The sequence below is a fragment of the Rattus norvegicus genome, chromosome 8 (assembly GCF_021556685.1).
Source record: "Rattus norvegicus strain SHRSP/BbbUtx chromosome 8, alternate assembly SHRSP_T2T, whole genome shotgun sequence".
In the NCBI taxonomy this organism is placed as follows: domain Eukaryota; kingdom Metazoa; phylum Chordata; class Mammalia; order Rodentia; family Muridae; genus Rattus; species Rattus norvegicus.
Genome location: NC_141541.1, coordinates 18,257,501 through 18,275,483, shown reverse-complemented (window position 1 = coordinate 18,275,483; position 17,983 = coordinate 18,257,501). Strand labels below are relative to the sequence as shown.

At 46.3% G+C, this 17,983-nt stretch overlaps 2 pseudogenes; one reads left to right on the top strand and one right to left on the bottom strand.

Annotated features, from left to right (window-relative positions):
- Nucleotides 1–11,649: 11,649 nt before the first annotated feature.
- LOC120094473 (small nucleolar RNA SNORA55) lies at nt 11,650–11,769 on the bottom strand (annotated as a pseudogene).
- Nucleotides 11,770–11,873: 104 nt separating this feature from the next.
- On the top strand, nt 11,874–12,015 carry LOC120094416 (U1 spliceosomal RNA; annotated as a pseudogene).
- The last annotated feature ends 5,968 nt before the right edge of the window (nt 12,016–17,983 follow it).

Genomic DNA, 17,983 nt, shown 5'->3' with positions numbered 1-17,983 from the left:
CTCAAGGCCCACCCCTAGCAACCCACTTCCTCCAGCAGCTGCTCAGCCTCCTAAAGGTCCCTTGCCCTCCAGAGCAGCTAGCCCAGCTGTGCTCCACCATATGAGAGGACATTTCACACTGTATATGTACAAGCAACAAGAAAGACTCTGCCGATATTTAAATTTATTTCATATAGCATTTATATGTGTTTGGGCATTCCCATACATATTATGTGTAACAATAACAATCAAAGATGCCATCTACTTTTCGTGGGGATATCATGAAAAGAGTTTGATGGAGGGTAACTGAGGGGTTTAGGGGAAATCAGAAAGGGGGGAAGTGTTGTAATACTATTACAATTAAAGGTATGTTAAAAAGGAATAAAGATTAACCTAGAAAAAGAAGACTGGGAGTAAGGACTGAACAGAGAGGTCAAGGGTCATGGGGCTTGAAATGCTGGCTGTTTCTTCATAACCTTTGGCATACACTGTGGCCCTCAGGCACTGGTAATTCTTCTTCCCAGTCAGGAAAAACAACCAGGCTTTATTTTCTCAAAACCACGGGGACACTTCTCCACCTTCCACAGTTCCTCTGAGACAGCCTCTTTTCTGAGGACAGTCCAGATTTTATGTATGTTCTTCTGCTGTTCTGAAAAGCATTTGAATGTGTGTGACCTTCCTTACGTCTGGATATTCTGCAACAACTTGTCACCAGGTCTGGAGGCCTGTAGATGCTTTGTTTGTTTTTCTGGAAAATATTCTTGTTTCTTTTCTTTCCCTTTCTCTTCTTGTTCTTTCTTTCCTTCCTTCTTTCTTTCTTTCCATCTGTCTGTCTGTCTGTCTGTCTGTCTGTCTGTGTTCTTCCTTTTTGAGACAGGGTCTAGCTACATAGCTCTGGCTGTCCTAGAACGCATTATTTAGAACAGGCAGTCTTGACTTCAGAGATCTGCCCCTGTCTCCCAAGTGCTGGTTTGAGAGTCACAAACCACCATACCCTGCCACTTGTTTCTCGGTGTATGACGTACTGCTATAATGACGTAATGTGACAAGTAGATGGCTGAACTAGGAGGCCGCTATGTTCCATGCTACAATACAGAACACCCGTATGAACTTTATTATGTCTGGTTCCTTTAAGCTAGTCTTCTGTGTGCCCTCTGGGGGTTGTGTGAGTCCTTAAGATAAACTGGTTTCTGGTGTTCATATCACCTTGAGTCCTCATGGAAGCCAGCCTTATTGAGAGGAAAAACCATGGGGTTTAGCATGTTCATTGTTTGAGCTCTGCTGGCCCAAAGTACCTAAATTACCCAGGCTGTTTTCAGTCTCTGGAGTCAGAAGGGGTTGCCTTAGTTCCCTGAGTAGCCTGCAGGTACCGAGAAATGTCCATATTGGGCTGTGCTTGAAGCAGCCCTGAGTTAGAAACAGGTTTATGGCCTGAGCAAATGTCTCCCCCTTTGTAAATCTGGGCTACTCAGTCTTTGAGCTGAGTGTCATTAGTCTACAAGGCTGTCGTGAAACGTAAGTCAATCATTAAGAGTGCTGCCCAAGGTCTTCTACCTGTGACAATCCAACATTAGCTCAACTCCGTGAGGAAGCCCCACTCTCTGATGTCCCACTGTGCTTATTTCCATCCAAGCAACTGTGACTGCCCACAAGTAGCCCTCAAAATGGAGGCTGCTGGCATTCCTTAAGAAAAGGACCCTTGCTTACAATCTCAAAGGTCCTTCCTGCACTCCTCTGCAGCTGCAGGCAGTTCTCATGATTGTGGGTGGTAGCTAGAGTCTATGATATCTGGGTCATAGAAAGGGGACTCCATCTATACCCCGACTGGGCTTTCATTATTCATTGTGATGGCTATTTTTGGTTGTCAACCTGACCACATATGGAATTAACTAAAACTCAAAAATGGAGGGCACACCTGTAAGGAATTTTTGCTTAATTTGAAGTAGGAAGAATCATCTCTAATCTGGTTCTTTTTTTTTCTTTTTTCTTTTTTTCTGGAACTGGGGACCGAACCTAGGGCCTTGCACTTGCTATCAAGCGCTCTACCACTGAGCTAAATCCCCAACCCCTCTAATCTGGTTCTTTAAGGTGGAAAAGCACACCTTTAATCTAGGTCATTTGAGCTGGGAAAATTCACCTCTGATCAGGGACTTACCACCTGCTGGAATCCTATATAAGGGCATGGGAGAAACAGCTTTTTCTCTGCCTGCTCACTTCTTCATTGACATTAGAGCCTACTCCTTCAGGCTCCCAGCATATACTGAAGACTAGCAGAGGCATCCAGCATACATTTGTGAAGAAAATAGGTTGGATGCACACCTTTTGGTCAGTTGATCATGATCCTTGCTTGTGTTCCAGCTCCAGAACGAGCCTCCTGTGTGCTTCCTAAGGTCACCCAGTCTAGGACATTGTAAGCAACCCATAACCAACCAAGATACAAATGTGTGTCAGAATCAGTGTTGGAGCAGGTGCCAAACCTCAGGGACGGGCTAGCCGTTTTCTGATTTAGACCTTAAAGCACTCTACCAAAACAAAAAGCATCTGAAATATTCTTAGAGCTTGCGATCTGAATGGCTAGCACAGGAGTTACTATTCCAGTTAGTTATGTCATTACTATGCACAGAGAAAAGACTGAGGCTGGAGAGATGGCTCAGCAGTTACAGAGAGCCTGAGTTTCATTCTCGGTACCCAAACTGGGCAGCTCTTACAAAGGATCTGAGTTCAGTTTCCAGCATTTGCTGTGGGCAGCGCACAACTTCCTGTAACGCCAGGGAATGTGCTGCCATCTTTTGGCCACTGCAGGTACTGCAAGTATGTGGTGCACATAAACTCTCTCTCTCTCTCTCTCTCTCTCTCTCTCTCTCTCTCTCTCTCTCTCTCTCTCACACACACACACACACACACACACTTAAAAAAAAAGGACAAGACATGCAAGAAATGTATCTTTCAACAACAGGGAAATGATCCAGGAAATTGGAGTACACTTTCACAATGGCCTCCAATAGTCATTAAAGGAGGAAATGCACACAATGATTAAAAAAAAAAAAAGACAAAGATAAGAAACACATAAAGATGGTGAAGGAATGGGAATGGGCACAGGATAAAGGAGGAGAGGGCCAGTGAGAAGGGAAAGGGGGAAATAATGACGGAGCAAGAAGAGGGCTGGAGGGGCAGGGAACAGCACAGAAAAGACGCTGAAGGAGACGAGAGATGAAGAAAGGAGAGAGGCCATGGGGGAAAAGAAACCATGCTATCCATGCATTAGGCAACCTCAGTGTGCCGGGGACCAGGGACGGATGCTTTTAACAGCAGCTTTGTCAAACTGATACTGAGAGCATCCTTCATTAATATGAAAGGCTCCATCCAGCCTTAATGGCTCCTGGGCTTCTGGGATAAAAGGGAACTGGGAAGCTGCCATGTTGGTGGGTGAATGTCAGGCTATGTTCATATAAATGGCCTCTCCCTAGACTAAGTCACGGTCTGAGCCAGTCCAAGGAGGCCCGGAGGCTGCTGAGTGATCATTTGTGGGAAGTAATCAGTCTGTACAATCCAACGAGCAGCCCCACTCTGGACCGGTCAGAAGCAGCCTGTGGCAGTGGTGTTACTCGCTCCTTTGTATTCTCTTTGCTGGCATCAGACATCGAACCTTGCCTGGAACCATCTCTCTTCTCAAAGCTCACAGTGTGGTTAGGCAGTGACAGTCGAGGATGCTACTCCGAAGACTAAAATGTGTCCATCCTTAAAGAGATAAATACTGCATTTCCTTCGGACGTCAGGGATCCAGTGAGGATTAACTGGATGGATGGATGGATGGATGGATGGATGGATGGATGGATGGATGGATGGATGGTCAATGGGCAAATGATAGATGGTGGATGGATGGGTCGGGGGTTGATGAATAATAGATACTGTGAAATTCATGTTCTGCTGCCACAGAGCCAGCAAGGTTAGAAATACATTCTAATAAAATTTTCTTCAGTGAATGCCTGATTATATATCACTGCAAAGAAAAGGAAGTGCTCTCTAGGGAAGTGACCCTGGCTGCTGCTGGTTCCTGGAAACTTAATGTGAGCACAGATCTGTCAGCTACTTTTGTTGATGCTTTTGAGTTACATTATCCCTCTCAAACCCCTCAGGGAAGCCAATGGTGTCAACATGGGTATCTGCAGGAAGGAGGAAGGCACTGAGGGCAGGGCAGATTTCCTGAATTGGGGCATTCAGACCACGTTTGAAATGCAAGACTTCAGATGGTAGCAAGTGGTGTTACCATTCCCCATCCTCGTGGCTGTCCCAAGGTGACAGTTAACTCAAGGGACTCTAAGGCAGTGAAAATTTTAGAGGGAAAACTGATGGTTGCTGGAAGCGGGAGCTGTGGCCTGGGGCTGATTACACAGCTTTCTATAAACCATTCTAATGATCACAGCTGCTTTATGGGAAAGGACCTTCTATGCAGTGTGGGGGATCGAACCGGGAGCCTGGAGCATGCTAGTGCAATGACTCTCCCCAGTTGTCGACTTGACTATACCTGGAATGAACTACAATCCAGAAGTGGAGGGCTCACCTGTGATCCTTGCGGCTGGAGGACACAGGCTTTTGATCTGGATCTTGAGGCACAGTGACCAGGAAAAGCTTAGGTCCACACAAAGTGGTACAAGCCTTTAACCCCAGGAGACTGAGGCAAGCAGATCTGAGTTCAAGACCAGCCTGGGACAAAGCAAGTTCCAAGTAAAGAAAAGCTTATATCCAGGTGCGGTGGTACACGTCTTTAATCTGCGCCATGTAAGGACATTGGAAGAAGGAAGACTCTCTCTTCTTCACCTGCTTGCACATGCCAGCACGTCTCTTGGAACCTAATTCTTCAGGATTCCAGCTTCTACAGAAAGCAGCTGAAATACCTCGCCTCGTGGGACTGAACAACTACTAGTTTCTTGGGCTTCCTATTCACGGATGTCCATTGTTGGGTTAGTTATACTACAGACTATAAATGATTCCAATAGTTTCCTTTAAATATATATAGAGAGACATTCCATAATTTCTGTGACTCTAGAGAACCCTGACTAATATACTAGGCAAGTGCTACATTTTCAGAGAGGACTTTATTGTTAAGGAACTAGGCTTAACACATCAAATGCATGTGTTGCCAGTCAGTCTACCATGGTTATCGTCTGTCATAGTTTGTTTCCATTGCTGTGAAGAGACACCATGACCAAGGCAACACTTTTAAAGGAAAGCATTTAATTGGGGCTGTCTTACCATTATCTTGACAGGAAGCATGGCAGCATCCAGGCAGACGTGGAGCTGGAGGAGCTGAGAGTTCTACATCTGGATCTAAAGACAGACAGTCGAAGACCGAATCTCTCTTTGTCCCACTGGGTGGAGGTTGAATTTAGGAGCCTCACAGTCCGCCCACACAGTGACACACTTCCTCTGACAAGGCTATACCTCCTTCAATAAGGCCACACCTCCTAATGATGCTATTTCCCACGGGCCAAGCACATTCTAACCACCACATCATCTTGAGGGCATTTTGGAGAGAGCAGAGCAGGACGGACTTCTATAGCTAGCCACAATTGCTCTGTGACGTGTGGGAATAGAAGTGGGAAAATCTCAAGACTCTAGGTCCCTGTACTTGGAGAGAAAAGATGCCATTACCACACAGGAGTTTGCATTGTTTAGAGACCCAGATTCCTGATATAGGTCTGCTTAACAGTCGGAGTGGGTAATGAATTTCCAAGAACAGATCCACATGCCTGGTTGGAGGCTACAGTCAGGGTAGATTTGGCCGTTGTGAACTTAACCCCAGTGCCGATCAGAGCTTGGGGGAAGTCAGAAGGAAGACCATGAATGGAGCATCACACCAATCAGGGCACTGCGCGCAACCCCAGCCTGGCTGCACCTCACTGTGCAGGAGGCCTAGAGCAGGTTGGGAAATTTGGCTAACGCTCATTTCCACATGGCAATGAGACAGTGATAAGGGGGCCATGCTTTCCCCAAGAACACTTGCCATGTCTCCCTATTCCCGGCATGTCGAGCCAGTCAGTCGCTCTACGGGCTCAGGCCCCACTGATGGTGAATGTCACACATCAAAACGCGGTGTCCCACTTCTTGGTCAGATATTATATCAGTCTAGATGTTGCTGTGAAGATATACAAGGCTGTGGCTTATATTCACAATCAGTTCTTTTTGATGAAACCTCAATAATGTGACAGGTCTCACCCAGTCAGTCATGTACACGTAGTGTGCGTGCGTGTGTGTGCGTGCGTGTGTGTGTGTGTGTGTGTGTGTGTGTGTGTGCGTGCGTGTGTGTATGTGTGGTGAGAATTTTGGTTTCTTTAAAAACCCAGTTATATTATGTGAATTTGTTTTCTATTTAGTCCTGGGTGTGGGATAAGAGGTTGCTTCACAGCAGGGACTATGATTTCAACCGTGAACAAGGAGGGGCATGATTTTTGCTTAACTACAGATAGCTTATATTTAGAATTCTGGGAACTTGTAAAAACCTAGTTAATTAATTAACTAACTCACTTTACATCCTGATCACAGCCCCCACTCCCTCCTCTCCTCCTAGTCCCACCCTCACATCCCACTCCTCTATTCCCCTTTTCCTCCTCAGAGAAGGGGTAACCCCCCCATGGGTACCATCCCATCCTGGCACTTCAAGTCCCAGCAGGACTAAGTGCATGATCTCTCACTGAGGCCAAACAAGACAGCCTAGCTGGGGGAAGGGGATCCAAAGGCAGGCAACTGAGTGAGAGTCAGCCCCTGCTCCAAACGTCAGGGGACCCACATGAAGAGCAAGCCGTGCATCTATTACATCTGTAGGAGGCCTGAGTCCAGCCCCTGCATGCTCTTTGGTTGGTGGCTCCGTCTCTGTGAGCCCTCTTGGCCCAAGTTAGTTGATTCTATGGTCTTTATTTGGTGTCCTTGGCTTTTTCAATTTGCTCAATTCTATCCCCCACCCTTGCACAAGACTCCAGGAGCTCTGCCTGGTGTTTGACTGTGGGTCTCTGCATCTGTTTCCATCCACTGCTGGATGAAGGCTCTCAGGAGTCAGTTACACTAGGCTCCTGTCTGCAAGCACAGCAGAACATCAGTAACAGTGCTAGGGGTTGGCTCTCCTCATGCGATGGATCTCAGGTTGGGCCAGCCTTTGGTTGGCCATTCCCTCAGTCTCTGCATATCTTTGTCCTTGCACATCTTGTAGGCACATTTAGGATTGAAGGTTTTGTGAATGGGTTGGTGTTCCCTTCCTTCCCCTGGGAGTTTCTCCTGGCTACAGGAGATAGCCACTTCAGTCTCCATATCCCCCACTGCTAGGAGTCTCAGCTAGGGTCACCAGCATACACTCCAGGGAGCCTCCCTACCCCAGGTCTCTGACTTGCCCCAGAGATGCTCCCCGGAGATGACCCATTTTAGTTTTCTCCTCTGGTCTCCCATTACTCTCCCCACACCTGATCCCCCCACCCCGGCCCTTCCACCTCCCCTCTTCCACAGTCCGCTCCCTTTATCCACTTCTGATGTCTATTTTATTCCTGTTCTGAGTGAAATTCACACACCCTCCCTTGGGTCCTCCTTGTTAATTAGTTTCTTTGGGTCTGTAGGGTGCAGCATAGTGTGTTGGTTTATATTTGTTTGGCCTAGGGAGCGGTGCTACTAAGAAGAGGTGTGGCCTTGTTGGAATAGGTGTGACACTGTGGGATGGGCTTAAACACTTTCAGCCTAGCTGCCAGGAAGAGAATCTTCAACTAGGAGCCTTCAGATGAAGACAGAACTCTCAGCTCCTCCCGCACCCTGCCTGCCTGGATGCTGCCATGTTTCTGTGTTGATGATAATGGACTGAACCTCTGAACCTGTAAGCCAGCCCCAATTAAATGTTGTCCTTTATAAGGGTTGCCTTGGTCATGGTGTATGTTCACTTGAGTTTTTGATCTTAGCCATTCTCCTCTGCCAGTGTGCTCAACGCAGTTCCCCACTCGGCCTTCTCTTAGATTTAGTGTGTCCGGTTTTATGTTGAGGTCTTTGATCCACTTGGGTTTGACTTTTGTTCAAGATGATAAATATGGGTCTATTTGCAACGTTCTAAATGCAGACATCCAGTTAGACCAGAACCATCTGTTTCACATGCTTCCTTTTTCCATTGTATGGTTTTGGCTTCTGTGACAAAAATCAAGTGTTCATAGGTGTGTGGGTTTATTTCTGGGTCTTTGAGTCTATTCCATGGCTCAACCTGTCTGTTCTTATGCCAGCATCGTGCAATTTTTCTTACTGTTGCTCTGCACTACACCTTGAAATTAAGGATGGTGACTCCCCCACAAGTTCTTTTATTATACGGGATTGTTGTGACTATCTTGGATTTTATGTTTTTTTCTATATGAAGCTGAGAATTGTATTTTCAAGGTCTGTAAAGAATTACGTTGGAATTTTGATGGGGATTGCACTGAATCTGTAGATTGTTTTTGGTAAGACAGCTATTTTTCCTATGTTAATCCTGCCAATCCCTGAGCAGGGGAGATCTTTCCATCTTCTCATATCTTCTTAGATTTCTTCAGAGACTTGAAGTTCTTGTCATACAGATCTTTCACTTGCTTGGTTAAAGTTATACCAAGGTATTTTATATTATTTGTGGCTATTGCAAAGGGTGTTGTTTCCCTAATTTCCTTCTAAGCCCGTTTGTATAAAGGAGGGCTGTTGATTTTTCTATTTTTAGTTGATTTTGTACCCAGCCACTTTATTGAAGTTGTTTATCAGCTGTAGGAGTTCTCTGGTAGAATTTGGGGTCACTTATGTATACTATCCTGTCATCTGCAAATAGTGACGCTTTACCTTCTCCCTTTCCCATTTGTATTCCCTGCTTTCCTACTGCTTTCTTACTGCTCTGGCTAGAACTTCAAGTACCATGTTGAATAGAGAGGGAGAGAGTGAGCCTTGCCCTGTCCCTGATTTGATTTTAGTGGAATTGCCTTAAGTTTCTCTCCATTTAATTTGATGTTGCCTACTGGATTGCTATACATTGTCTTTATTATGTTTAGGTATGAACCTTGTATCCCTAATTTCTCCAAGACTTTTAACATGAAGGGATGTTCAATTTTGTCAAAGGCCTTTTCAACATCTAATGAGACGATTATGTGTTTTTTTTTTCTTTGTTAGTTTATATGGTGGATTACATTGATGGATTTTCATGTATTGAACCATCCCTGCATCCCTGGGATGAAGCCTAATTGATTATGGTGAATGATTTTTTTGTGTGGTTTTGGATTCAATATTCATGAATAATTGGTCTGACATTCTCTTTCTTTATTTCTTTATTGAGTCTTTGTGTGGTTTGGGTATCAGGGTGACTGTAGCCTCATAGGATGAGTTTGACAATGTTTCTTCTGTTTCTATTTTGTGGAATAGTTTAAGGAGTATTGATACTAGCTCTTCTTTGAAACCCTGGCAGAATTCTAAGCTAAAAAAAATCACCTAACCCTGGCCTTTTCTGGGTTGGGAAACTTTTAATGATTGCTTCCATTTCTTTAGGGGTTGTGGGACTGTTTAAATAGTTTAGCTGATCTTGACTTTGGTAAGTGGTATTTATCAATAAAAATATCCATTTTGTTTAGATTTTTCAATTTTGTGGAGTATAGGCTTTTAAAGTAAGACCTAATTCTTTGAATTTCCTCAGTTTCTGTTGTTATGTCTCCCTTTTCATTCTGATTTTGTTAATTTGGATACTGTCTGTCTCTGTGCCTTTTAGTTAGTTTGGTTACGGGTTTATGTAGGATGATGTCATTATGCAGGTGAAGGCAGGTACAAGATAGAATGAGGCCTGTCATTGGATGAGAAAGAGGATGGTCAGGAGAAAACTTTTAGGGAAGAGGAGGAGACTGGAACGAAGAGGGAAGCAGCTGAGAGAACATGGAAGCTGATGTTAAGATTCCTCTCTGTACCTTTACAGGTTGTTATGAATGTTCTTAAGGGGTGGATGTGTACAGGGCTTTGTATGTCTAGGTGGGCAATTATATCTTATCAATTGGATCAGAGGTTGTTGTGTTGTGTGTTCTTTCCTGTGGTGATTTAAGTTCAAGAGAGTGTGTGGCGACTGGGACACTGGGCCACCATGGAGTTGGGATGTGTGTTTCTGGCATGGAAACCTGCCTTGGGAACTAGGTGGGTAGAGAGATTGCTGCCAGGCTCAGAGAGAGGCCATCAGCAGTGTGATATGGGATGGGGCAGAGCTGGCGAGATGCTTTGCTGACTGAGATGAAGACACATCTACCAGATATCTTGGGGCACTACGGTGCCAGACCTAGTGCAGGGTAAAAGACAGCACTTTTTTTAAAAATAATTTTACAGCAACAGGTTTATCTATCTTGTTGATTTTTCTCAAAGAATCAGCTTTCGGTTTTGTTGATTCTTTGAATCCTGCCATCTACTCCTCTTGGGAGAATTTGCTTCTTTTTGTTCTAGAGTTTTCAGGTGTGCTTTTAAGCTGCTAGTGTAAGATCTCTCCATTTCTTCTTGAAGGCACTTAATGCTTTGAATTTTCCTCTCAGCACTGCTCTCATTGTGTCCCATAAGTCTGGGTATGCTGTACCGTCATTTTCATTCAGTTCTAGAAAGTCTTTAATTTCTTTGTTTCTTCCCTGACCCAGTTGTAGCGGCTGTGTTCTCATGCTAATTGTGTCACCCAACAAAGCCTGTTTGCAGTGCCCTGCACACAGGCTAAAGGAAGCCTGTCCCCAGTTGCCTCTGATTGGGACATAAAATTGCCAATGTCTGAGCAGGGTGAAGGAGGCAGGATTTTTAGGATTCCCAGGCAGGAAATGCAGGGGAAGGAAGAAGGAATTCTGCCATGAGAGAGATGTATGATGGACCACACCATGAAGGAGAGGAGGGTGAGATGGCCAAAATGTAAGTGCAAAGGATAGCGGCCCCATGGGAGGGCTGCCCAGAAGGAAACAGGCAGCAAAGATAAAATATAGATTTAGAAAGTGTTAACTCAGGAATACCGGAGGGAGTGTGTGCTAACCATGGAGGAGGCTCAGGAAGTGCCCAGCCATTCAGGTAGTAAGGCATATTAAATGCTAAACTCTTAGCTCCTCCAGCACCACCTCTGCTGTGCTTCCCATCATGACAAAATGGGCTAAACCTCTGAGCCTGTAAGCCAGCCCCAATTAAATGTTGTCCTTATAAGAGTTGCCTTGGTCATGGTATCTGTTCTCAGCAGTAAAACCCTACCTAAGACAGCTGTGTCTTTTTATTGGGGAATTTTAAGTCCATTGATGTTGACAGATATTAATAACCAGCAATTGGTAATTCCTGTTATCTTGATGTTGGTGGTAGTGTGCAGGCGTGTGTGTGTGTGTGTGTGTGTGTGTGTGTGTGTGTGTGTGTGTGTGTGTGTGTGTGCGCGCGCGCGCTACAATTTCCCCCTCATTTACAGCAGATAATGCAGCTCCCAGACACAATAAGGGTGTAATATCTTAAATTTCCACCAGGTGGTGCTCTAAGACTGCCAAGTTTCATAGTTGTTGAAAAGGGTAAAGGGGTTGGGTGAGCCTTAGTCTAAAGGCGGAAGGAGGGTAGGACAGCATAATATATATGTATATGCATTATATATGTATATGTATATGTAAATATATTTTAAATTTTGAAAATGGATTTCTTTTTTTCTCTCCCTCTCTCAAGATGTGTGGCGGAGTTATAGAGACAGGCCCCAGGACAGATGGAAACAACCCGTCTGGATTTCCTCTGCTCTACTGTAGCACTGCCTGTCCCCAGACCGGCAGAAAATGGATTTCTTTATACAATATTTTCTTGTTACTGTTTCCTCTTTCCCAACTCCTCTCTGAACCTCCCCAACTCCCCAACCATGTATCTTCTTTTTCTCTCTCATTAGAACACAAACAGGCATATTTACCAGGAAGGGGAAATACTGTGATCATGAAGGTAGTTTTCCCAGGGCAAGGTTTATCTATGACGCTCTGGATGTGCTGGACCCTGTGATTTCCCCAAATTTGTGGTAGTTGGGGACTGCGTTCATGCTTTCTCTTGAAGAAAAGCAAAAAACAAAGGAAAACAAAGGCAACTAAAAATAACTATAATAAAACAGAACAAAAACTAACAAACCAGGGTAGGACAAAGCAAACAGAAGGAAAAAGAAGAGCTGAAGAAAAAGTGCAAGAAACTCAGAGACACAGAAGCACACACAGAAATCCCACAGATACACAAACCAGAAACCATAATATTAAACCCAAAGACCTGGAGGGCTTAGAGATGACAAACAGAAGGTTAGACAGAGCTAGGACACAAAAGCTTCTAAAAACACCATTGACCTTGTTCTGTGTTGATCATCTGCTGCTGGGTGTGGGGCCTGCTCTCAAATACAGTTTGTGAATCCAGTGAGGCTTTACTGGAGAAAACCAATTTTTCCTTTGAGAATTGTTCTCAACTGGAGATAGATTCCGGGTTAGGTTTGAAGCCCTCTGTCCACTCCCTATCAGCTATGGGACACCATCTGACTTAGACCTGTGTAGGCCCTATGCCTGCTGTCCGTCTGAGTTCATGCGTGCATTGATCTTGCTGTGTCTGGAGGGACTTGTTTTCTTGGTGTCCTCCGTCCCCTCTGGCTCTGACACACCTTCCACCTCCTCTTCTGCAGGGTTCCCCAAGTCCTGAAGGAAGACATTTAATGGAGACATCCCATTTAGGGCTGTGTCCCAAGCTCTCACATTCTCTGTACACTGTCCAGTTGCGGGACTCCATATTTGTTCCCACCTGCTGCAGAAGGGAGCTTCTCTGATGCTGGCTGAGCACTGGATAGAGCGGAATGTCCTTCGGTGTCAGTCTGTTGCTGTGTTCCTTTAGCGGGACAGCAGTATTTGGTTTCCCCTTGGGTCCACGGTCTATCTAGTCTCAGGTTCTTTGGGCAATGGTTCCACTTCATGGACTGAACCTTAAATCTGTCCAGATAGTGATGGTTACTCCCACAACCTTGATGCTTCCATTGCACAGGTGTACCTTGTAGGCAGCTCACCGTTGTAGACAGAGGGGTTCGTAGTTGAGTTGGTGCTTACCTTTCTCCTCTGGGGCCTTGCAGTACCACGAACCCTAGTCAGTAGGGGTGGAGGCTCTATCTAGGTAGCACCTTGACTTTTCCATGTCCAGTGAGTTATGCAGGTGGCCTCTTCAACAATAGAACCTTACAGTCAACCAACAGCTTTGACCATTGGAGAGCAACCGATAGCTTTGACCATAGCCAGGATTATTTAAGGGGGTCCATGATTCCCCTTTGGTCAACAACTTGATTAGATGTAATCGTTTCTGGCACTGGAGGTTTTATTCGTTGGCTGTATGTGTACACATATTTTATGTACAGTTGATCCACTATGTGGGTGACTGGCATTAGAAGTCCTTTGTGTTTGTTGTGTATCTCAGCTCTTCCACAACATAGCTTTCATACCGTCCTCTGCGCTCCACACGAAGTCCAACTGTAAGTGCTCAATAAATGGGGGTTTATCTGAGTCCCCAAAGTCATCTTGGAATCAAGCTTCTTTCTCTATTGTCTTTCTGGCCCATGGCATCTGCCACGTTAAATCTCAGAATCATTTTGCTGTCTTTCTAGTCTTTCCATGTGTCCCTGGCTGGCTTCTGGTTCCTTTCTGGAGAACACCTTTCATAAACCTCACCTCACACACCTCTGAGCATTCATCTTCACAGTGAGCTTGACTGACTGGCTTTGGAATCTCCTAGGAGAAAGGTCTCTGAGTGTGTCTGTGGGGACACTTCCAGGGAGTTAACTAAGGAAGGAAGATGGACCCTGGACACGGGTGTTACCATCCCATGGATTGGAATGTTGAATTAAATAAAAGGGAGAAAAGGGAGAAGCTATCTGGGTGCTGTTTTCCCTGCTCCCTGCTTCCTGATCTACTAGGGTGTGAGCAAACAGCTATCTTCTTCACAGCCAGCCAGAAGCCCTCCCCATCATGGTGGACAGTATACTCCAAAACAGAGCCAAAATACTTCCTTCTACCTTTGTCTTGCTTGTTGTCAGGCATGCAGTCACAGCCATGAACAAAGTGCCAAGACCTTTCCCTTCCAGGAGGCAACCTGATGCCACATCACAGATAAGGGGTCTAGGTATCTTGTGGCTTCCCATCTTCCTAACAGCACACCCATTAGGGTCCTGTTCCCACCTGCCCTCTCCTGCTCCTCTCCGTGATGCTGGAAAGCATGTTTGGATTTCAGTCACCATGACTCCTAGCTTTCCATAGTCTTTCATTCACTTGTCATTGATTCAGAGGGAGTTAGAGTGGGAAAGAGGGACAGCAGGGTGGAGCCGGAACTGGAGCCCTAGCTGAACTGAAGCCTGTGTTTCAGTACTCCTTGTAGCTGACCATGGAGGTGGGCGCCCTGCAGATGCTGGCCTTTTATGAGCCAGAGCATCTCAAAAGACAAGGGTGTCTGGTTGTGACCATGAGCTATAGATCAACTGCGCACCAGGTCAGTATCTCTAGGTGGCCTACTCCAACCAGAAACACTAAACTGCCTCAACCGGTAGATCAATGGTGTACACCTGTGATGCCAGACTGGAGGACAGAGAACTCAAAGCCAGCCTGTGTCACATAGACAGACAGACGGACAGACAGACAGACAAAACAAACCAACCATCCACTTGCACACTTCACAGGCACTGTGCAATGCAGCACAAATCCAAAAATTTAAAAATATAATTACTGGGCTGGAGGGATAGCTCAGTGTTTAAGAACACTGGCCACTGTTCCAGAGGATCCCGGTTCAATCACCAGCACCCACACGGCAGGTCACAACTACCTGTAAACTGTTCGAGGGAATCCAATACCCTCTTACAGACATACATGTAGGCAAAATACCAATGCACGTTAAAATAAATTACATTTAGAAAAATATATAATTACTGCATGGCCTTGCAATTCCACTTCTGGCTATGTACCCCAAAGAATTAAAAGCTGGGTCTCAAAGACATGCTAGGACCTCAGCTTCACTGCAGCTATGCTCACAGAGGCCAACAGACAGAAGTCATCCGTGGGTCACCAATGTTCAGTGTACTTTGGAGTGCATTGATTTGAGCTAAAACGGAATGTGTCCACATGCCGCACACATTAAGGGAATGAGTGGCCCAGAAACAGTGGCAGGAGGGGGGCGGGGTAGAAATGAAATCAGTGAGTAATATACAAATCTGAACCCATTAACTGTCACAGCTAAGAGGAGACTGAGGCTGGAGGAGCATGTGGGGAAGAGAGGAGTTCTAGCTATATATAGGTCAGCAATGTCAGCCAGCAAAGGGGCCAAGGAAAGGCTCAGAAGAGAGAGCAGTTGTTGAATACAGGAGGGAAATCTCAGGCTGAGAGGACTGAGGACAGAGGACCTGGCAGCAGGGTGAAAACTATTAGGACAGTGGGGTGTGAGGAGAGCCAGAGCTCAGCAGGGATCTTGGAGAGTCCCAGCTTTGGCATGCACTGTTTATAGGAGCCCCTCATGGAAGAGAGACACATTCCCTCACAGGACCACGCCGCCACAGGTGTCCCTCACAGGACCGCTTCTCTCACAGGACCACACGCTGCCGGTGTCCTGTTGTGCAGTGAGAATGAAAAGTCAAGACTGAGGTGGGGGTGGGGAGTGGGGGTTGGGGGCTGGGGGTGGTGTGGGGGCAGTGGAGGAACAGTGACAGAACAGTGACAGAACAATGAGACTCTGGAGGTGTTCTAGATGTAGAAAGGGTAAGAATTCCTGGTGACTTGGATGAGGAGTGAACGAAAGGGAGTCCAAAGTGACTCCAAGTTGTGGGCTGAGCATGGGAAAGATAAGAGTTAGTACTTAAGGGCTGGAGAGTGGAGAACAGTAGTCTTAATTTCTCCTCCTTCTTTTCCCTTCCTCTCCTCTTCCTGCACCCTTCTCCCTCTCCCCTTTCCTCCTCCCCCTTTCCTCCTCCTCTCTTTCTCTCTTTCTCCTTCCCTCTGCCCCCTCTCTTCCTCCTCTTCCTCCTCCCCTCCCACCTCCTTGAAAGCCTCAGTCCCATTGGCCCTGGGAAGTAGCATCACACAGGAACCTTCTGCCAGCTTCTTCAGAGAGGCAGAGCCCTGACTGGGAAGGGAAGGAATTGTTCCCTTTGCCTACCCTGCTGGTGACGTGTGTGGCCTTGGTAACAGCAACCTCCCACCCCCAGACGTTCTTTATCCACCTGTAAAATGGGTGCAGTAATTTTTACCTACCTCAGAGGTTGGAAGGTTTAATTACTGGTTAAAGCAACACGAAGGCAGATGAAAGCCTGGTAGAAGCACAGGCTGTCATTAGCACGAAGGCTGTTCCCTTTGAACAGCCTGGAGACTGTCCTTTTGACTGAGGTCACTTAATTACCTCTCAGCTCCTTCAGCAGACAAGAATATTACAGCCTCCAGGCTGACCACAAAATCTTTAAACCTTGGCCACCTAAAGGGATTGTAACATCTCAATCACTGGCTTCTGCCCCCTCAATGATCTCTAGTGAAAAGTCAGTTTTTCCTACTACAAACAACCCGTTTATCTAAACCCTTTCAACAGGTGTGGAGAGAAGGAGAAAGTCCATCTTCATTCTAGTTGACTAAGCCTTTCTTACCATAGATCACAGAGAAGACCCAGACATCTATGGACCAGTGAGGATGTTGCCCCGGGGACATAATGGGGCACTGTAGAGACTGCTGGGGCCTTGGGGCTCCTGTTCCTGGGACAGCACTTACTTCGGGGTTCCCACTCTGATGTCCTGCCCTTCTGTAAAGCATGTTCCAGGCAGACTGTGATCTACCCCTCACATCCACCCACACAGAGGCTGTAGTCCAGCCACCTGATTCCCACCCCCTACTCCCTCCACCCTGACATTGCCAACACAGACACAGACACAAACACACACACAGACACACACACACAGACACAGACAAACACACACACAGACACACACACAGACACACAGACACAGACACAGACACAGACACACACACACAGACACACACAGACACAAACACACACACAGACACACACACACAGACACAGACAAACACACACACAGACACACACACAGACACACAGACACAGACACACACAGACACAGACACACAGACACAGACACACACAGACACAGACATACACACACAGACACACACACAGACACACAGACACACACACAGACACAGACACACAGACACACAGACACACACACAGACACAGACACACAGACACACACACAGACACACAGACACACACACAGACACACACACAGACACACACACAGATACACAGACACACACACACAGACACACAGACACGCACACAGACACAGACACACACACAGATACACAGACACGCACACACTCACAGACACACACACACAGATACACACACACACACTGACACACACAGACACAGACAAACACACACACAGACACACACACAGACACACAGACACAGACACACACAGACACAGACACACAGACACAGACACACACAGACACAGACATACACACACAGACACACACAGACACACACACAGACACACACACAGACACAGACACACAGACACACAGACACACACACAGACATAGACACACACAGACACACACACAGATACACAGACACACACACAGACACACAGACACGCACACAGACACAGACACACACAGATACACAGACACGCACACACACACAGACACACACACAGATACATACACACACACACACACACACACACACACACTCATACACAGAGTGCAGGCTGTGTTCCAGCCACCCGTCCCTCCTTGGGCGCCCTAGCCCACACGATCATTCCCACCCATTCCCTGAGAAGGTTGCGCAGCACCTGCTCCCCAGTTCAGCCTCCCTCATGTGAGGATCAGTAGAGACGGTGTTGGGACTCTCAGTGACTAGTGTTTAGCTTTCAGCACATTCTCACTTCTCTTCCTCTGGGGGCCTGCGGACCTTTGCAAAGCAGCTGGTCAGATCATAGGGTTGGGGT